A 22073-nucleotide genomic window follows, 5' to 3' on the forward strand; every position below is an offset into this window, starting at 1 on the left:
CATACGTATTGGGATGTGTGTACGCTCTCTGCATGTACACGTGGTACAGTGTACCATATACGTATACTATGTAAGTGTAAATGTGTGTGCGTTCTATGGCACCAGGAATAGGGCTCCCGCAGGGATCCAAGAACGCACCATCTCGCTGGCACCAGAGTGTAGGATGAAAACAGTTGTTTGTTGCAACCGAGTTGAAATTTGGCAGGTTCCTATACCCTTGGTAACGATTAAGGAACAATCACTTCATTGATGTGTGTGTTCCTGAAATCACAAACAGCTCTGTGAGGTGTGTCTCATTCCCAGATGAGAGAGGGAACCGAAACAACAATGACTCGGTCACTGAAGTGAGGTAGAATGAACATAGCAGCTGTCTAGCTTTCCATATTATAACTTTGTCAGCAGCTCACTGAGAAATCGCCACTCATCAGGAAATGTGTCCATTTTCTACTGTTCTTTATTCGTGGCATATTTACTGCCTTGTGTTATTCCTCACGATGTAGCAAAATCCCTTCTAGAGTTGTGAATATAAACAGTTCATGAGAAATGTAGTATATTCTTTGTTAACATTGAAAATGATATGTAAGTTCATCTTCAGGTACTGTTTGGAAGGATGAGAAAGAAGATATTTAGGACAAAAGAATAGAGAGCTTTCAAGTATACAGGGAAAATAAGGGCTTAGTGCAAAATATTTCCAAATTTGGAATTTGGGAATAATAAATCTCACATCTAAGATGGTAGGTAGTTTTTTGGGTTTTTAACATTAGTACTTGGTTTTCCATGCCTTTGGGAATGTTCCTCCTGATGGAGGACTGCAAGAATAATCTGATTTTTCAGAACAGAAGGGACAGTCTGTCTCTAAAGGTAAATTCCAGGTTCTACCATAGACAAATAGAAATTGCTGCCAATTTTCTGTAAGGTTCTTCAGTTCTTTCCTCTTCTGTGGTTAAAAACCATCTCTGGGGCTGGATGCGGTGGCTCACGCCTGTAATCCCAGCACTTTGGGAGACTGAGGTGGGTGGATCACGAGGTCAGGAGATCAAGACCATCCTGGCTAACACGGTGCAACCCCGTCTCTACTAAAAATACAAAAAACTAGCCGGGTGTGGTGGCGGGCGCCCGTAGTTCCAGCTACTCGGGAGGCTGAGGCAGGAGAATGGCGTGAACCCGGGAGGCGGAGCTTGCAGTGAGCTGAGATCACGCCACTGCACTCCAGCCTGGGCGACAGAGCGTGACTCCATCTCAAAAAAAAAAAAAAAAAAAAACATCTCTGGGTTTAGTCTCAGCCAAGTTCCTCTTATCAGGTTGCCTTACATTTCTCACAGCTGTTGAGTTTTCATCATTTGTAGTTAACTTGTTGAAAGCAAAAGCTTGTACTAGTTAGATCTGAGCACCTTGAAGACAAGGCTTTGTTTTATATTTTTAATGAGCAGCAGGGTGATGGCAGGGCTAGGGCCCTTCATCCCATCATGCGTTCCCCTGAGCTTTCAGAGTTCTCACTGCGTGCTGAGTGTGGTGTTGGCTGTTTAGGGTTTAAATAGGAATACGAGGCTCTGCGACTTGGTACGCTCTTACCTCCTTCATAGAGAGCTTGGTGACAGCTTAGCATGATAAAGTATACACAACAGGTGTGCAAACTCTTACGGCCCCACTGAAAGGGTATTGATTTAAACGTGACTAATTTCTCATGTTTATATTTGTCTTTATTCCTAGTTACGGTCCTGATACTTTTTCTTCCTTTACCATCTTGCTAATCGCTAGTGAATTAGTGATAAACTATATTTATGTGTCCTCTAAATCTAGCGACTTAATTGCAGGTCATTCTTCTTATACCATCTGTCAGTGCTATGTCAGGATGGCTCAGTTTTATGTTGTCAAAGGATTAACTACGGCAGGATGCAGCCTTTCTGGAACTTGCTCTCTTATGAAATATCGGCACTTTTTTTTTTGTTATACGTGAGGTGTACTCAAATGTAAACATTCTGAGCTGTGTTAGGATATACAAGATTGTAATGAAGTAAACAACAACTTGATCAAGTATCAGCTAACGAATTTTATATTTTAAGTACATGGAACGTGGACCTTGGCAATCAGTTTTCATCTTGACCTTTTACTTTTTTGTTAGAATCTTGCTCTGTCATCCAGGCTGGAAGGGTGGAGCACAGTAGTACGATCTCCGTTCACTGCAACCTCTACCTCCCAGGTTCAAGCGATTCTTATGTCTCAGCCTCCCTAGTAGCTGGGGTTACAGGGTGTGTGCCACCATGCCCGGATAATTTATTTTTAGTAGAGGTGGAGTTTTGCCATGTTGGCCAGGCTGGTCTCCAACTCCTGACCTCAAGCGATCCACCCACCTCAGCTTTCCAAAGTGCTGGGATTACAGGTCTGAGCCACCATCCCTGGCCTGACCTTCTGTTCTAATATTGGTTATTCAGTCTCGATGATAGCGCCTGGTTGTATTAAATTGGGGTAGAAAGCACAATTGAAATGAATTTGGTTGTGTATGTACATGCTGACTTAGCGTTCATGGCAGCACTGTGAGTTGGGCATTGTTCCTGAAGGAAGGCCAGATGGGTAAGTCGGGGCTTAGATACGGGACTTGTGGGCAGTCACTGCTGTCCCATGGCTGAGATCAGGCCTGTCTGACGCCTGTACCCGAACTCTTCTTAACACACGAACCAAGCAGTTGTTAAGAGTCAGTGCTTGAGTGTGATGTGGCCCGTGGTGTTTGCCTCACAGCGTGACTTTGGCTCGGGGTAACAGGGCAAGAGCTCCCTCCGTCTTGCAGCTGCCTGGGAGTCCCAGGAGAACCCACTGATACCGTTTATAAATGCCGGACATCGAACCTTCTGCTTGGTGCCAGCACATCTGGAATCGGACAGCGCGGTTAGATTCTCAGCCAGCAAACCCGTACAGGAGTGTGTGAACTCTGCGTTTGCTTGTCCCGGACAAAGGTGAATTCCTGGTCACTACTGGATGGCAACAGGTGTGGCCTCAGGAGCAGCATGGAGACGGGCACTCTGGTGCAGGAAAAGCATCTGCATGAGGGGTGGGGAACGTGACAGACGAGCTCAGCTCTTACCGTGGGGTGGGGGGGGAGGGTGGGAAAGACCAGATTTTCTCATTGTTGCCCCTTTCTGAAAAGGACCCTGAATTGGCTTCTCTGTGGCTCCTCGTGCCTCCTTGTCAGGTTGGAGGAGACTGCGCCCCTGGCTCAGGCCCTGCTTGCAGTGAGACGGAAGCCGCTGTTGCTTGCCCTGCGCTCCCTGTGACGTCCTCTGTGCTGTTCTCCTCCGGGAACAGTTCTGTTGAGCAAGCTTGGACTCTGCTCCCTTCTGCTCTTGGATTTCATGTCTGGAAGGCTTTTCTTCTTTCCTGGTTTTTGATGATGCTGTGCTATGTTTTTGCAAGGATCACACGTACCCATAGCCGGGAGAAGCCCCTTTGCAACTTTAACATCTTGACGCTCTCAAGCAGAGCTTGCTATCGAAGTTGACAGACTCCTGGGTTTTTGTTTTGGCAGAAACTGAATGTCAGTCCTAGGACAGCTTCAGCACACTTGATCCTAGCTCTCCTCTCTCACTGCTCCCCTCATGTGTGGCAGAAATCATATGCCCTGAAGTTTACCAGTCCCTTCATTTGAAAATCAGTTAATGTATGCGATCCTCATGAGAATTTTACTTTTTATAAAAGCAATCACAAAGACTGGGTTTTGTGAAACCAGTGTTTTATGTGCGTATTATAATTGGACTCACAATAAGCTTTGTCTTCTAAATATTCCATGTTTCAGATTAGCACTGGAATCATGTCCTGGAGTGAGTAGTTTCGCTTTTCCGCTTTTATTTTTGGCTAAGGTAAAGTTGAGAACGTTGTGATATTAGGTGTAGTGAGCCCTTTTAGTTCCTTCTATGTCTGTTTTCCTTTAGGCCAAAAGCAGCAGACTGATACCAGTTTGTGAGCACCAGGCATCTCCCAGGCCTTTCCTGGTCTTCCCTCCGCTGTCTCGTGGACAGAGCAGTCACTCTTGGAAGGTGAACCTGAGAATCCCTGTGTGGAATTAAGTAAATGTCATAGCTCTCTTCTGTGATGAACTGAATCATATTAGGCCCAGTAAATTGTAACAGCAGGCTTTGCACATACAAAGCATTGAACACCAGGACAGGTAACCAGGCTGTGACGCTTCTGGTCCTGCCCAAGACCTGCGGTATCACAGCGCATTTAACATACTGGCAGCATTGAGTGTTTGAAAACATTGTGTATGTACCATGTCCGTGATTTTCGAGGGCCTGGATAAACACCTCTGTGGGTATCGCAGTCTTTATCAATGGGAGCTTAAGGTTAGTACTGGGGCAGACTGTATTAAAGAATCAAGGTCTCTTGAGTATGTTTCGGTTTTCCCATGAAGAAGAAAGATGTTAGCTGTTCTTTCCCGGACTGTGGCTATCCGAGTGCCCCAGCACAGTCACTCACACGTGTACCTCATTTCCATTTAACCGGGCTGGGCTTGGGCCAGAGTACTTCGGTTGTCAAATGTCATATGAGGCTGATGAACTGTCTTCTGCTTCATTGTTAGCATATGGAAATACTGTTTTCCAAAGCATACTCTACTTTATCACTTGGGTTTATATAAAATAATGGAACAGTTACTTTAACTGTGCAGTTTCTTATGCTTGGTTATTTAATTGTGGAAAGATAACGGTTTTATTTTGCTAAAATCTGTGCTAGGAATTGAGCCAAATCTTTGTGAAATGCCCAGTTTACTAGCTTAAGGTATAGATCTTTGTACGAAAAGAAAAAGCCTATTGCTAAAAGGAGCGTTGTCTTTATCGATGCAAAAAGCTTTAAACTTATTGGCCGTGTAGTCAGTAAAATGCATCAGAATGTGGCGAAAATTGAGAAAACATTGAAGTTTTAAAATCTGCTATGCAGTTTTCTTCAACTCCCTTGCAAGATACTTAATTCGAATAAAAGACAGAATAAAGTGTTCCCATTGAGGAAAGTTGGCAGGAGAATGTGTTCGGAACCTGAGCAGTCCTGCCACGCGCGTCTGTGATGTGGTGGTGTTCATGGTATCACTTTTACAGAACTTTAAGAATGCTGCTTCTGCGAATAAAAATACATTTTATTCTTAGCATTTCAGTTTTGAGATGTGTAAAATGTGTTAATGGTTTCTTTCCCTTACAGAATTTGCTTGTTGTTCTTTTTTTTTTTCCTAAATGTCTACAAGACTCTGAAGCACATTAATCACTTTAATAGAAAAGAAAAAAAAAAAAAAAAGGCGGGGCGTGATGGCTCACGCCTGTAATTCCAGTGCTTTGGGAGGCCAAGGCAGGCTGATTGAGCCTGGGAGCTTGAGACACAGGAAACCAGCCTGGGCAACCTGGTGAAATCCCATCTCTACTGAAAACACACAAATTAGCTCAGTGTGATGGCTGCACACCTGTAGTTCCAGCTACTCCAGAGGCTGAAGAGAATCACTTGAGCCTGGGACGTGGACCTTGCAGTGAGTGGAGATCACGCCCCTGCTGTCAAGCCTTGTTGACAGAGTTGGGATCCTGTCTGAAAAACAGCAACAATAATAACTTATGGGTGAACTGCTTGGCTGCTCTCTGTCTAGAGTAGAATAAATCCAATTACATTTTTGTCTTTTATTAGCATTGAAATTTTCTAAATCATCTCTTTGTTTTCATTACATGGTAGCAATATATTGCTGCTTAGAGTCTGGAACAAGTAGGTTTCTCTTGACCAGGTTCTTACTGAATTGCTAAAACTTAGAATGATTTTCCCCACCTTGAATGTGACTTACAGAACTTTGCCTTTTGAGGTGATGTGCTGCATTTGACAGCAGACACAGGAACACCCAAAGAATTCACTTATGGGCTAAAATGTATATGCTTTGTAGTGTTTCCCTCCTAAAATGAAAACAGGTACCTCTCATTTGTGGGTCGATGATGCTATTTGCTGAAAACTTGTTAAATTTTAGGTTTTTTTTTGAGACGGAGTCTTGCCCTGTTGCCCAGGCTGGAGTGCAGTGGCATGATCTCAGCTCACTGTAAATTCTGCCTCCCAGCTTCATGCCATTCTCCTGCCTCAGGCTCCCGAGTAGCTGGGACTACAGGTGCCCGCCACCATGCCTGGCTAATTTTTTGTATTTTTAGTAGACACGAGTGTTTCCCCGTGTTAGCCAGGATGGTCTCGATTGCCTGACCTTGTGATCCACCTGCCTCATCCTCCCAAAGTGCTAGGATTACAAGTGTGAGCCGCCGCACCTAGCCGAAAACATGTTTGTTTACTGCCTCAGTCCTCAGTTGGGTAGCCCTGTTCTTGGTAGGACATTCAGGGAGTGTGGGGACATCTTGAGTCTTGAAAGGCGCCCTCTGCGAGATGGGAATTTTCCAGCTGCTTATTTAGGGAATCCTGCCAGCTGTCATTGACTGGAGAGCGCAGTTTCCTGGCTGCCCTGGTCTTTGAGGGGAGTGAGACTGAGGGGTCATTTTCCCACCTGGACCAACGTGTTTATTAAACCTGGCTTGTGGATCATTTGGATCTTGTTATGAAGGAAAAACCACATCTGTGTCTTTCAGATGAGTGGAAGTCATGGTAAAAAAAAATTTTTTTTTTTTTTTGTGGCTACTATGGAGAAGTTTTGTCCTTGTGACCTGTGAATACAGTCACGGGAGAGCAGAATGTTCACGGTGTGGGTGCTAACAGTGTACATACAGAGTCACGTTCTTCACAAGAGAAAAATATTTTTCTCATTACAACCTCGGTAAGAAGCTGGCAGTACTCTTGTTTTTGGAGGGGTGTGAAGGGAATATTGAGAAAGTATCAACGTTAGACTCGCCCACTCTGCAAATTCTGTACCAGCTGGAGTGAGGCCCCCGTGATGGAAAGATGCAACCCTCTGCCCAGAAGGAGGTGAATTTCGGTGGCGCTCAGGATGCGCGGTTCATCTCTATATAAAGGCAGAGCGTGAAACGCCGTGGAGGCTGAGAGAAGAGATGTGGTTAGCAAGTATGAGTGAGACATTTGGGGCTTGTTAGCACCTGACGTGTGTGCAGCAAGCTTTGCCATGTGCACGCGTGTGATCCTTAGAACACTGGCATGTGGAGCCGTGAGGCTATCGAGGGCCCCAGCTCCTGGCAGGCTGAGGAGTTCCCTGTTACCACCAGGATAACTGTGGTTGAAGGCTGTCGCTCAATCCCGAGTCCCGGAAGGGGCTCCTTTCAGAGAGGAAAACACCCATAGAGCCTCCGGCAGAATTTGGTGATTTTTATTATTACGTTGCTTAGATTTCACAAACATGAAACCAAGAACATATTTCAGAATGCTTATGGTTCTTTTGTAACCATGGAAAGAAAGTAATTTGCAATCGATGGACAGTTTGCGGAAGCTGAACTGCCTACATCATGAACACGGCGCTCTCCCTACCGCCCTGGGCCTTGCTCCGGTTTGCTGGGGAGGCTTTGCAGGGCCTCTTGGCTGGGATACCTCTCCCATGTTGCTGCCCCTGGTCAAAGCCATACTGCTGGGCACTTGCACCGTGAGGACACTGAGTGGACATGGAGCCATGGGGCAGCAGTTGGTCATGAGGTGGCATCCACATGGTCTGAAACAGGTTTCTGTTCATTAAGAATGATCATTGCAATAAAAACATGGAGTGAAAGAAAACCCTCTACTGACCTGAGAATGCGTCAGCTGAGTTGGATGGGGAAGTGCAGTGAGGAAGGTGAGGGCTGAAAGGAAATGAGGGAGGGAGAGGAAAGGAGAGAAGAGAAGCGAAAGCGGGAGGGAGGATGGGAGTGAAGAGGGAGATGGAGGAGAAGGAAGAGAGGGCGGTGGGCAGGAGCCTGGGAAATGAGCCCCAGAACCGGTTCCTGACCCTCGTGGGTGCGTCAGAGCTGATCTTCCAGGAGAGGCGGCCCGGGAAGGCTGCCCCTTAGGAAGTGAGGGCCGGGGGGAGCTGATTTTTTGGTTCTCAGTGGGGCTGTTGCTGACCTGAGATGCAGTTGACAGTTATCCCGAAGAGGTAAGAGGTCGTCTGCACAGCCACCATTTGCCGTCAGGTTGGAGAGAGAAGTGCTCGTCCCCATGAGTTCTTTCTATTGTGGATTTTTCCCAGTTTAGCTGAGCAGCCTGTCAGTGGAAATGTCAGGGATTACTAACATGTCTCCATTCTACAGAGCAGTCGGCCAGCTTCCGATCCTGTCGTTGTTGGGGGCACCACTCCTGACCTGTCATTAGGCCATTGCCGGCCCAGCGTGGGAGCTGCAGCCTGAGGCGCTGGGAAGCCTGTGGGGCTCTTGTTGCCGGGGCTCTGATGGGAGTCGTGCACTGAAAGAATGATGTCCCTTGAGCAGAGCCTGGCGAGGAGGGGGTGCTGCTGTTGCTGCAGTACATGGAATTTCAATGACAAATGAAATGCCCTTTTAATTATGACCAGAGCTCTATGCTCTGCGTTTCTTCAATGGAAATGTGCTGAAATGAATTTGCTGTTAATCGGTTGCCTCATGCAAGACAGTGTGCTTGGGAGCAAAGTAGGATGTGGACTTACCTACAGAACTTCCTTCTCTCAACAGACTATAATCAGTTGGATGGTGCTACACAGGAATACGTGAGAATTCATGTGAGAAAGGTGATAGGTGCAGATCTGTGTGACCAGCAGGTGTGGGGGGAGGTTTGAGAAAAGCTTTTGGCTGAAGTGGTGTCAGGTGCAGGTGCTGAAGTGTGATGTCTGGCTGGATGGAAGAGCACATGCCTCTAGGCTGCAGGAAACAGATAAAGGAGGAGGTGGGCACACGTGGGTCGTGTCTTAGGAATGGTAGCAATTCAGGCAGACCCAGGATCAGGCTCCCATGGGGGAGGAGTGGACTTTAGGACCCAGGGAGCATGGGGTGGGGGTCATGCCCAGGCTGCTGCAGGGCTTGCTGCTGTGTCAGTAGGCCCCTGTGCTTGGCCTCTTTAAAACTGTTTCCTGATCCATAAAATGGGCACTACAAAATCCACCTTGTGACACTGAAGCTTAAATGAGATGATCTACATGGTGCCTTCCTTCCCTTTCTGACATCATAGGCTCACAGCTATGGTGGCAGTGACAGGCTGGATGGAATGCTGGAGCCACTTTGTGTCTGGTGAAGCCACATGGATTTGTGCAGTGCTTGTGACTGTCTCTGAAAGCCTTTGGTCATGGCAGTGGCAGCCTCGAGTGGCTCTTGGCATATTTCAGTCTGTAGAGTGCAAGGTTGGCTGGAGCTCCGAGGCCATTGATACTATCCAGGGGTGAGCTGATGGGACCGTAAAACTTGGGGGAAGGTCGAGAGGAGTTGGCCGCCAGAAGTATTGTAGATTTCTGGCTTCAAGAACTTGTTGACTTATGGACACAGGAAGGTAAACCCAGATGCCTCCAAAATTTTAAGTCCAGAAGAAAGGTGGGAGGGTACAATTGTTGACTAGGTCATGGTTGCCCTGTCCCTTTCTGACCATCGTTTCTCCTCCCTCCCCTTGCCTTTGTGGGCAGGAGGGCCCGAGTCTGTACAGTGGTCTGTTTCATGGTGATGATGGCCGATTATTACCCTGCAGTAAGAAGTCTCTCCACTTTATTTTGCAGCAGTAGTTAAATAAATTTAAGGAATAATGGTGAAGTGGAATTTGTTTGGTTTTTGCCTTTTTTTTTTTTTTTTTTTTGAAGTATGATTTATGTGAATGTTCTTCCCAGTTTCACTGATCACTTTGAGAGGCCAAAACATGCTTTGGTTTGTTATTTTGTGTTTGACTTTGAGCTAGTTTATTTTCTCACAGAATTACATTCCTTATTTGGGCTTTTACAAAACTGAAACACAGGATGGTGCATCTCCATTGAGGGTTGTTCTGAAGTGTGACTTTTCTTGGCATGCTTGAGAATCAGTGACATTATTTTATAGAAACACTTTGTAACTGACAACAAAGCTTTAGAAGCTGTTGTAAAGGGCAAGGTAGGCAACGTGTTATGCTTTGTGGGTCACAGAATTCTCTGCATATTTTTCTTTTGTTAAAACTTCAAAGTGTAAAAACCACTTGTGGTTCCCTGGCCAAGGCTGGTTCGGGGATCATGATTTGCAGACCCTTGACAGCACCTTACCTGAAAGCTGATCTCCCTGCTCAATGAAGTGAGTAGGAGCCCACCTCATTGGTTCAGCTAGAAAGATGCTGCCCTCATGCTGGAATTTGCTTCAAACAAACTTGAAAGTTCTGGCACCGCTGCTCATTTCCGTACTGTTGCAGGTCATCTAAAATACGGAGGGTGCCTTGGCGTTTTGATTTTGTTACTCCTCTTTATCGGTTCTGAGATGGCTTATCGAGGGTTAGACATTTTCAGAAATGATCAGGCAGAGCCGCAGCCATCTTGCAGATCAAGTGAGGTTTTTTCTGAAAGTTTGTTACAGGCTTAAATTTCTGATCCCTTTCCATCCACTGATCTTGTATGATTGGTTTCTTTTTGTTCCCATTTGGGTCTATGAAACTTGTTGAACAGCGTCTCCCCACCACGGTAGAACTTTAGCTCTGATTTCATGCATGAGTAGGTATCCTCACTTCTCATTTGCGATGAGAAAGTGCTGCAGGTCCTGCATGGCTTCCGTCTCTTCCCTGCACACGGATGGATGTGAGAGTTATTTGAGGTGTGTGAACTTGCTACCCTTAGAGCCTCCAGGTTCACTCCCCTGGACCACACTCCTCCCTCCTGGTTCACTCCCCTGGACTGTACTCCTCCCTCCTCCCCTGGACTGCACTCCCCCCTCCTGGTTCACTCCCCTGGACTGTACTCCTCCCTCCTGGTTCACTCCCCTGGACTGTACTCCTCCCTCCTGGTTCACTCCCCTGGACTGTACTCCCCCCTACTGGTTCACTCCCCTGGACTGTACTCCTCCCTCCTGGTTCACTCCCCTGGACTGTACTCCTCCCTCCTGGTTCACTCCCCTGGACTGCACTCCCCCCTCCTGGTTCACTCCCCTGGACTGTACTCCTCCCTCCTGGTTCACTCCCCTGGACTGTACTCCTCCCTCCTGGTTCACTCCCCTGCGCCGCCACCCCTGCGCCGCCACCCCTGCGCCGCCACCCCTGCCTCCTGGTTCACTCCCCTGGGCCCCCACTCCTCTCTCTTGGAGCTCAGTAGTTTCTGCTGTGCTTGTGCCAGCATGATAAGGCTGAGTGGCAGCTCCAGGGCTGTGGCAGCTCACACAGCTGTGACGTTAGTGCAGAGAACCGGGGGGATGCAGCTGCCCTTACTGTGACGCTTTGAGTGTTGTAGTCGGGGTGGGAAGCTGGGTGGGACAGGAGCCTCCCCTCAGCCTCTGTCAAACACTTCTCAGCCAGGTGTGGTGGCTCATGCCTGTAATCCCAGCGCTTTAGGAGGCCGGGGCAGGCAGATCACCTGAGGTCAGGAGTTGGAGACCATCTTGGCCAACATGGTAAGACCCTGTCTCAACTAAAAATTAGCCGGGTGAGGTGGTACCCACCTATAGTCCCAGCTACTCTGGAGGCTGAGGCGGGGGAGGATGCCTTGAACCTGGGAGGTGGAGGCTGTAGTGAGCAGAGATCACACCACTGCATTCCAGCCTGGATGACAGCAAGACTCTGTCACAGAAAAACAAAATGAAACTTCTCTATATCATGCTCACAGCTTGTAAGCAGAGGAGAGAATGTTTGTTTGGCAGAAATATTCAGATTTAGGAAGTCTTTTCTGATTAAGAGAATCAACTCAGTTAATCTTCTGCCAACTTTCAGTCGTGTTGTGGCTGGGAGCAGGAGTGGCTGTTAAAACAGGTGCCTGTCTTTGGGAGGCCGAGGCGGGTAGATCACAAGACCCAGGAGCTGGAGAGCAGCCTGACCAACATGGTGAAACCTCATCTCTACTAAAAATATAAAAGCTAGCTGGGTGTGGTGGCGTGCACCTGTAATCCCAGCTATTCAGGAGGCTGAGGCAGGAGAATTGCTTGAATCTTGGGAGGTGGAGGTTGCAGAGAGCTCAGTCAGGGGTGGGTGCCGGCTCCCGCAGATAGAAGAGCCAAGTGTCCTGCAGGAGGCCAACGTGTGCACTGGGAGTTTCCAGGTGCGTGTCCTGGTACACGGCCCAGAGGCTCCTGACAAGGCTCAGTGCACCAGGCACACAGTGGACTGTTGGTGCCTGATCCAACGAGGGAGTGAGTGAGGGCCGAGACACAGGTGCGGGTATGCACGGGACGGTGTACAGTCAGGTGGAGAGTCATGCTGTGGGGTCCGGAAGAGACGGGTTCGAGAATAAATGGGACGGGGGTACATTTAGGTGGAGAGTCATGCTGCTGTGGTCTGGGAAATGTGTTTTTGCTTCTATCTGAGAAGGTGGACCTGAGTATTTCTGTGCTTTGGCATTTAATCTGTGCACTATCCTCCACAGGGTGCGTATCTCTGTGGTAGAGGACACCCCGGGCACAGTGGATGTCAGCGGCCGTGGCTGGACTCAGGGTCCATGAAAGTTGCGTGATCGAACGTGTTTGGTACATTCTCAGCTCCTGCCCAGGTGCCTCCCAAGCATCGGGTGTTGTGGCTCCCCACAGCCTTCCCATCTGCGTGTAGCATGGCATGACCACCACCTTCCTACCATGTGTTTGTCCTACCACGGATGCCGTGTCTAACGGACGCTGTGCTCTCCAGCTACTTTCCTATAATCAAAAGCCTTGACTTTGCCTGTGTTTCAGAGACGACAGGGTATTAATCTTTCATGATTGAGGATTTCCAAAAGCAAATGCATCTTACAGGATGCAAGATAGTGGAGACAGTAATTACAGATGACTTTTCTCAGTCTTTTGTGGTAAAGTTATATAGCACTTGAACCATTTTTAAGTGTATGGTTTGGGGGCATTAAGTGTGTTCACACTGTCATGCCGCGATCACCACCATCCATCTCCAGAGCTTCCTGGTCTCCCCATGCTTGAAACTCGGTCTACCGAACACTAGCTCTCCTCCTGCCGCAGCTCTGGTGAGCATACAGATTGCTTGCAAAATAGGCTTTTTCAGTAAGAGAAGGGGCGAGGAGAAGAGCTCTCAAAACTCTTGAGATTTGAGGAAGTGTTTTAGGTTTTGCTCTCTGGTTCCCAGTGTAAAGGAGCTATTGAAGACATGGGAAGGCGAAGGTCTGTGATCTCAGGAAGTGCTGGGCTGGGCAGCTTTCCCGCTGTGATGGGGGCACTTGCCCTCAAACCCTCCTGAGATAATCGCGTGAGGATGGTGCTGTATTGTGACAGCTCTGAACTTGGTGTCCTCCAACGTTGCCAAGTACATAAGCTTTGGTGGTTGCCGTCTAGTGTCTGCGAGAGACCTAGAATTGGAACATTGTTGACTTTAGAACACACTCATTCTTATAACACTCTACCTGTTCTCATCAGTAGGAAATACACTGTGTCCTTTTTTTTTTTTTTTTTTTTTTTTTTTTTTTTTTTTTTTGCTTTAATAGTCTGTGTTGCAGTAGCAGTAGTTGCAGTGGACGCTACTTCTGGTTCATGGTTATTGCCAAACACAAGCTTCTGGAAACCGTATGAAAAAAGGGGAAAAGTGGTTTTCTGCCTAAGGCTTTTTTGAACATCTTCTTTTTTCTGGAATATCTGTTGTGGTGTGAAACATTTTCAATTTAGGGAGTTGTAACGTGTTTTATTCTGGTTAGCTTTGAAACTCCATGTTTCTGCATGTCATGGGGTTGCTTTATCCTGTTATTCTATGATATAGCTGGTTTTCAAAACTATTGGTTATTTCACTTTAAAAACCAAAGCAGCTTAGAGTATGAGTGTGATTCCCATAAGAATTTAATTGTAAAATTTATTCGTGTTCAATAAACTTACTGGAATGACTCGTTAGATCAGTGGACGAAAAGATGATAAGAACATGTCAAGTCTCTGGGCCAGGAAGGACTTGCAAATAATACACGTGATACACAGGAATTTCTTAACAAAAGATTAGATTTGGTACATAACTGTTTAAAATCTCTGTTTTCTATTATAGCCATTCCACAGTGCCCACGGGGGTGGGCTGCAGGACTGCCTATGGACACCAAGGTCTGTGGGCGCTCAGGTCCCTGGTATAAAAGGCATCGTGTTTACATATGACATACACACATCCTCCCGCAGACTTTCAGTCATGTCAGGGTTGCTCGTAACACCTATACCAAGGACATGCCATGCGAGTAGTAGTTAAACGATATTGCTTAATGAATAATAGTCTGAATGCTTAGTACAGACACCTTAAAAAAGTATTCTTGGTCTATGGTTGAATCCACAGGCCTGGAACTCGGGGATAGAGTACAAACTCTAGAAGCAAAATGAACAAATAAAGATCTTGAGGTCAGCCGTGACGGGTGTGGGATCACACTGAATCTCGTGTGTTTTGCTGTCTGTGTCACTACAGAGTGTAAACGGGGACCATTTTTAGCTTTAAAGTAAAATAGGTAACAGGAAACACTATGGAATGGGCACGAAGGCGCGCCCCTCATTACCACATGTTACAGCCAAGCCCCTGCCTCCTGGGGAAGAATCTGTTCAGTGGGGAGACTAGATGTTGATGATTTCTGGACATGTGAAGGGAAATGCCCTCCGAGAAGCGTGGCTTTGACTGGAGCATGTCAGACGAGAGTTAGCGTGGTGTGGAGTTGCCACAGTGCCCCTCACACCTGCTGCTTCTCTCCTCTCCTCACCCCTGGCTCTGGCCCTGGCTCTGGTTCTGGCTCTTACCAAGGGAGGAAATTTCAGCTCCAGCTGAATCCCACACAGGGCTGTGAGTCTCTAGGGCAGGTGCTGCCCTGCCTTCTCCTGAACAGGCTGTGGCAGAGGAGGGTCTGGCCGTACTTGAGCTGTGAGCGATGCTCTCAGAGATCCAGCATCTTGCAAACCCAGGTGCTGAAGGTCCCTTCACTGTCCTGCAGGGAGAGGGGTCTGTTCTTGCTTCCCCTCAACCTGAGCTGACTTCTTGTCTGTCCTGTACACCTCGCTCTTAAGAGCAGTTATTGTTAAAAATAATCATCCAGCAGACAAATACCATAAGGTGACAGCCTGGGAGGGTAGATGGGGCTGGAAGGTGGTTTCCTGAATAACAGGGTTCAGGTTCCTGTTTTGGCGTCACTCAACCCAAGGCCCCCAGGCAATTGAAATATTGTTAGCAAAACACCCATGTTGTATCTGAGTTTTTTTTTTTAAAGGAATGGGCGCAAACTTCTAACAGGGACCTGCCAGAAGAGAAGGATTTCTTCTCTGCAAAGCGAAGGTCAGGGCTGATTGGCATTTGCCACCTGGGACTAGCAGGGACCCAGGCTGCTTCCCTCCTGCTGCCCGACTCCTGCCCCTCCAGCTCCTGCCCCTGTTCCTGTTCCCACCAGCAGGAAGAGGAGTGGGAAGGTGCCTTTTCTCCTTTAAGGGGATGAGGTGAGAGTTGCACTTGCCATTTCGCTAGTCCCTGGGGTGATTCTCCAGCATGGATGGGAGTTGGGTTTGGCGGCCTGAGCCCCGTGAAGCTGGGTTTGCTGTTCCCTGAGCAGCAGGAAGCCTGGACTCTGGGGAGTGGGGTCAGAGGGTAGCCTTTGCTGCATCCCCAGGAGGGGGCCCCTTGTCCCAGTTGACATCACTGCAAAAGGGGGTGTGGGTTTTCATGGTCCATTGATAAATAGAACGTTCCTTTTTTTTTTTTTTTTTTTTTAAAAAGCACATCAAACCCTAATTCCTTCGGCCTTTACTAAAGTGGCATTTTGTGATTCCACATGATTGCATTATACCCGCAGGAGAGAATGCTTCCTGTAAACCAGAAGCGTCTGAGATAGTTCTCGGCCCATTCAGAAAGTTCATTTTCCCAAGGTTAAAGACACAGCGTCAGGAGGGGTTGAGGACACACCCGGGACACCAGCCTTAGGAGGGGCTGAGGATGCGCCGTGACAGTCTCAGGTCCTGGACATGTGCCCAAGGTGTGTGGGGCACAACTTGGCCTTACACTTTTTAGGGACATGTGAGACATCAATATATGAGATGTTCGTTGGTTTGGTCCAGGAAGGAGGGATGACTCGAAGCGGGGAGGGGTTTCCAGGTCACAGGTAGATCAGAGACAGATGCGTTTCTGGTGAGCCTTTCCAGAGAAAGCAGTAAGATCCACATTTATCTCCGTGTGCAGATGGTGACTTTCAGTTCTGTCCTCTGTCCCTGAGGAATTTCCTTGTGGACCAACGGTTGTGAGGGAGGAACGTGGCTTTTTTTTTTTTTTTTTTTTTTCCTCTAGTCTCTGTTAGGAGCATGGGAGGCAGGTTTGCCCTAAGCCGTTTCCCACCTTGACTTCACTTTAGCTTAGTGATTTCGGGGTCCTGAGATGTATTTTCACTTCACACTTCTGAACACACTGGCACTCTAAACAGTGTTGTAGGAGGCGTTCTAACTGATTTAGAAGAAGAAACTATTTGGAAGGACTTGAGCACCTTCTTCCTTGAGAGAAACAAGCCTTTGTTTATTTGCCCCGAGGCTGTTAGGCTGCCGGCGTGGGTGGCCTTAGAAAGCTGTGCCTCTCTGAGCGCCTGCCTGTGGAATCTGGTGACTTTGAGGTTAATCCAGCAGCTACATGTTTTTGAAAGCAGATTGTCTCTTAAAGTGTTGACTATGATTCTAACACCAGAATTTCAATGTGTATTTTCCACCCTTCTTACTTTGTCTCCTCATACCATGAGATGTTGCTGCATTTGCCCTTAGGCTTCATTGAGGGGAGGGTCAGTTCTGGCCCTTTCTTTAGGTATTGATCTTGAGTGGACAGAATCGAGATTCTGAAAAACCTTTCAGCTGTGAGAGTGTGCTGGTATCTATGTCAGTGGAATTCATGTGTTAAACTCAGTAATAGTTTAAGAAATATCAATCCTAGGCTGGGCATAGTGGCTCACACCTTTAATCCCAGCACCTTGAGAGGTTGAGGTGAGCAAATTCAGTTTTGAGCCCAGGAGTTTGAGACCAGCATGGGCAACATAGCAAGACCCTGACACTACAAAAAATTAAATAGTGGTGGTGTGCACCTGTGGTCCCAGCCACTCAGGAGGTTGAGGCTGCAGTGAATCGTGATAGCACCACTGTACTTATGGTGCACTGTGCCTGAGTGACAGAACGAGAACCCCTGCCACCACACACACACACAGACGTCCCCACACACACACATCCCCACACACACACGTCCCCACACACACACATCCCCATACACACATACACAAAGTATCAATTCTAAATGGACAAAAATGAGACCTTTTAAGTGGAAAAACATCCTGTTTGGTTGCTCTACTTGGGTAACTGTTGACTCTTTTGCCAGTAAGAAAATGCAGCGGCCAGGTCTGCTGGGACCACCTGTTAAGGCTACTCTGGGCCTCATGGTTTGAGAACAGTCTGTCCAGGGGAGAGTGGGAGTGGCTTAAGGCCTAGAAGCCAGTTCTTGTGGTTCAGCGTGACTGAGGGTGTGGAGCTGGGGGCAAGGATCTTCAGGGCATGAGAGGGTAAATGGATGGGCTTCCAGGATGAGCCCCGGTGACTTTGCCTGGTTTACATCCATCCAATACAAATCCACAGGCTCTTACTCTAGAAGCTTCTGCCAGGGCTGATGGACTGGTCTGGGGACAGAGGATGCCTTCTGGTTTAGGAAGAGCACTTAGTCACCTAGATCTAGGACTTATGGCACTACAGGGGACTCATGACACTCGGAGCAGCAGCCATCTGCATTCTAGACTTGGTTCTAGGCAAAGTATTTTGGAGCCTGTTGGAACCCTGTGTTCTGTTTATCTGTAAAACAAGTTAGAGTTGTAAATAGCTAAAACCTATTTTTAAAATTTTGTCACAGAATATGGCAGTTGTGGTGGAGCCTGGCCAGAGACCCCCACACTCGGACACTGCCGCGTGCTGGGGTTGCAAGCGTTGCCTTCATCGGCTGCCTCTCCTGGCGTGTCTGTGTTCTTGACACGGGTGGTGCCCATCGAGGTTCGGCCTGTGGGACTCGTGCAGCCATTTGTCTGTGTTCCTCTGAGGTTCCTCAGATTTCACGGTCCCGTGGCAGAGCGTACAGTATCTGCTTGCATCCTGATTTCCCCAAACCCCAGGACAGGCCAAGAATTCCTTACACACAGCTGCAGAGGGCCCCGGGGTGTGGATTTGTGGGTGACGCAGCCTTTCCCCAGCTCGGCCTTCATCTCCAGAGTTGGCTTTAGGGTGACAGAAGCTTCCGTCAGACTGGGGGGTCCTGAAGCTTTGGTGGTAGGAACTGGGTGACCAGCACGGATGATACCCCATTTCTTTGCATTTGGAGCAATAGTTGCTAATATGACCTATGAAATGTACAGAGGAAGGGAAAAAGGAGGTTTTGTTTTCAGAGTAAGTCTGTGCTTTGGGAAATGTGGTCTCGGGGGAGCTGTAAGCACACATCCTTCAGGAAGGGGGGAGGCCGCGGCGTTAAACCTTCCAGTTTTTGCTGTGTGTGTTCATCGGGCTCATGGAATGTCTGAACGTTTACAGGGAAAGTGGGGTTTCTTCATCCGGTTCGTGGAATGTCTGAACACTTACAGGGAAAGTCTAGCACATGCGCAGTGAGTTAACCTGTAACATCCATGTTCGCCTTGGGGCTAGTGTAACATTTGAAATGAGGCGGACTCAGCGTGTCATGTACAAAGGTGAGTTGTTGGGCACAGACGTTTATGCGCAGCCTCAATCACAGCCAGGACTGGCTCAGAGTCTGCGGTTTCTGGCGGGAAAGGACACTCACGAGGCCATTCTCTCCAGTTGGGGCTGCCGTCAGGGTCCCAGGGTGGGGCTGTCTGGTTGGCTGGCGTCGGAAGTCCACCCAGGTCCCGTGGGCAGCATTCCTCTAAACCAGGCTTCTGTCTGATGGCGGAGGAGACTTCAGGCTGGTTAACAAACTGCAAAGGAGTTAGTGTCGTGGGGCTTCGAGGCTGACCTTCCTCTCTGTGATGCCGATTACATTTTTCTCTGGGCCTCATTGTAGCCACACAGAATCCACCTCGTCTGACAGCAGGGGGTGCCATGTTGACATAGTAATTTATTGTATTAACCTTTTTATTACTATTTTAATAAAAGACTTTTTTTACTTTTTAAAGTGATAGGGTCTTGTGTTGCCCAGGCTAGTCTTGAACTGGTCTCAAGCAATCCTCCCATCTCAGCCTCCCAAAGTGCTGGGCTTACGGTCGTGAGCCACTGCGCCCAGCCTACAGCCATGTTTTTAAAAGTCGGCAATTTAAAAACACTGCTCCTTTCACCCCTCAAGCAGGCTGGTTGGCCTTGTACAAACTGGGGTGTCAGGACCTTGGTCCCCCTTTTATTTTTCCCTTTCTTCGGCCTCAAATTCTGATGGAATCAGCAGTTACAAAGTGGGCATTAGTTGAGTCTTCCGTTACTGAACCCAGAATTCTCACTAGTTAGAGACGTTTGTCCCCAGGATCCCAGAAAGCTGTTTTGAATCAAGCCTATGACAAATAAGTAAGGAACTAAAGCCTTGGTCCTCTGCTTAGTATCTGGGAAATGTGTTATTGCTCACACCCTTTGATCTGTGCTCACGTGCTGCATCTCGTCACGGGAAGCAGAGTCACCCTGTGGAATAAAGCCTGGCTTACGGTGGCACGTGGGGATGCTCCGGTCTGTCAATCCCTTAGACGGTGGCAGACGTGGAGACTCAGCATTGCATGCAGAGCCTGGGCAACCAGGGTGCATCCTCCTTAGAGACCACACAGCCGGTCAGCAAGGTGGACATCCAGGCAGATGGTCCTGATGGGCTCGCCGCACGGTGGTGAAAAGGAATTGGTTAGCAAAGAAATGAAACTCGCTTGTGGGTCCCAGCTACTTGGAAGGCTGAGGTGGGAGGATTGCTTCAGCCAGAAGGTCAAGGCCACGATGAGTCATGACTGTAATACTGCACTCTGGCCTGGGTGACAGAGCGAGACTCCGACTCAAAACATAAAAGGAAAGCAAGCTAAACCCTTACTCTCCATAGCAGGAGGGAGAATTTATCAAAGTAACTGAAACAAAAATCTTAGATGATGTAATTTCAGTGACTAAATGAGCTGTCCAGCCCACGTAGCTGGCTCACAACGCAACAGAGCCAGGTGCTGCTCCAGCTGCCCTCCCACCCGATCGCTTGTGGACATTTTCTGTTTTCCCATATCTCTTTTGGATACGTAGCTCCCTCCTTTATAGTTAAGTATCAGTAAAATAGGTTGTCTATTTTGACACCTAATTATGGTGTCTTTTAAGGAAAGAAAATGAAGCAGATGAGAGGAGATGTAGGTGTGGTGAATAGATTTAGATGAATATTTAGTACTTGGCACCACTCTGATCCCTCCTTCTTCTCTCATGCTTAATTACAGCTGCTGCCTCCCAGCACAGAACACTTTCAGCTCTGTGAGTAGGAATTAGATTTTCTAAATCAGAAGTTTGAGTTAAGTGGTATTTTACATGAATGGCCAGTCCCTAAGTGTTCTCTGTACTGGTGTGTGGTATAGAGGAAGGAACGGGGGCTTGGGGCAGGGTCTATGGTGCAGTGTCCTGGTTCCCATGTGTTGAGATGAGGGCCATGAGATGGCCTAGAAGGTTCAGACTGTGGAGATTGAATGGATCTGCCCACTCCTGGGAAGCCTCGAGTCTAACTCGACTTGGGCTGGTTTTAGGGAGATGTCGGCAGTGCTGTCCTCACGGGTCACTGGCAGGGGCTCTGGCACCATCCCCGTCAGGTGTCTCACGATCAGCCCAGCTTGCCCATCTTAGAAGCTGCTGGTCGTGTTCTCGTTCCTGTTGTTTGTTGCTTAGGTTCTGTTCATGTGGAGACCTAGGAAGTTCCACAGTGAGAGGAGAGCTGCTGAGCCGCCTTCCTGCCTGGACGCCAGCCCCACAGAGGACCGTGACTGCTTGAGGTTGGCTTCTGCCCCCGGCGTCACCTGTGGACGCAGTGGTAGTTTCTAAGCTCCTGGGGCACACAGCGCAGTTGTGTGGATCCACAGGACACTCTGGCGTTCAAGCTCGTGCCTCCCGGAGGAGAGGACCCTGTGGGCGCTGATGCTGGGAGCTGGCGGAGAGTCCAGTGCGTAAGACTCCCTGTGACGTGCACAGCTGCCATCTGCGCAGCCCCTCCTGATACCAAGATGGTCGTGCGATAAACGCACAAAGCGCATCTCCAGCAAAAGGCCGCAGAGTTTCCACATCCAGGATATCCACCGCGGTGGCTTTTTGGTGTTAATACGATGAATGTGAGCGGCAGGTGGTCTGCGTTCTGGGGGGGTGTGACGGTGCCACTGCAGTTTTGTTCTCATGTCTTGATGAGCATGAGCGGCTCCTGACGAGGGTGGGTAAGGATGCTGGGACCAGAGACGCTGCGGGATTGTAGCTTCAGGAACAAAGGAGGTTTTCTCTCTTGCAAACCCTTCAGGGAGGAAGTTCCAGGTTGGTGACTACTCCATGAGGTATTTGGGGATCCAAGTTCCTTCCAGACTCCTGCTTTGCGTTCCCAAGGACACGGCTGTCCTTGCTGTGGTTGGGACTGGGTGAGTGCCACGCTGGCAGAGTGGGGTGTGGGGGTGAGGCTTAGGGTGAGAGTGGCCATGATTTGCCTAATCTACATAATGACAGGGAGCTGGGAGTAAAGTGTAGCCATGGCCTGGAGGACGGATGTTGGTGAAGGACTGGCTGCACTCACCGCAGCTGGCCCAGGGATGGGGAAGGATGGCTGATCATGCCACTCAACGGTGCCTGGTTCTTTCAGATTTGACCTTCTTATGGATTTTCTGCTATAAAGAGGAGAGAGCCTGTGGTTCTAGGCCAAGCATCTCACTCATCTCAAAACATCTTATATCCCTTAGCCAACATTTATGTCAAGTTTTAGAAGTCCTACAAACTGGCAAGCATTTCTCAATCTGGTTTAACCGTTGGATTTTATATCTGTGTCTGCATCTCTATTTACATCTATGTGGTTATTTGACACTCTGTAGTACATTTGTAATAGGTTCTATTCGTTGGAAGTTACTTTCAGCAAACCCTTGCTGCTGCTAGAATTTTCAAGGTTGCAAGTAGAAAGGA

At 48.2% G+C, this 22073-nt stretch overlaps 1 long non-coding RNA gene across 2 annotated transcripts in view; it reads left to right on the forward strand.

The window, feature by feature from the left end:
* LOC139361125 (uncharacterized) overlaps positions 1-22073 on the forward strand; it is a 70268-nt gene that overhangs the window by 33807 nt on the left and 14388 nt on the right. The window contains exon 1 of one of the 2 annotated variants that reach the window (XR_011618664.1): positions 21085-21247. The exons of the other annotated variant lie outside the window; for it this stretch is intronic. This is a non-coding gene — a long non-coding RNA (uncharacterized lncRNA). Of the gene's footprint in view, positions 1-21084; positions 21248-22073 lie in introns of those variants that run through there. 2 annotated transcript variants of the gene reach the window in all.

Source organism: Macaca nemestrina (genome assembly GCF_043159975.1).
Source record: "Macaca nemestrina isolate mMacNem1 chromosome 10 unlocalized genomic scaffold, mMacNem.hap1 SUPER_10_unloc_2, whole genome shotgun sequence".
Lineage (NCBI taxonomy): Eukaryota > Metazoa > Chordata > Mammalia > Primates > Cercopithecidae > Macaca > Macaca nemestrina.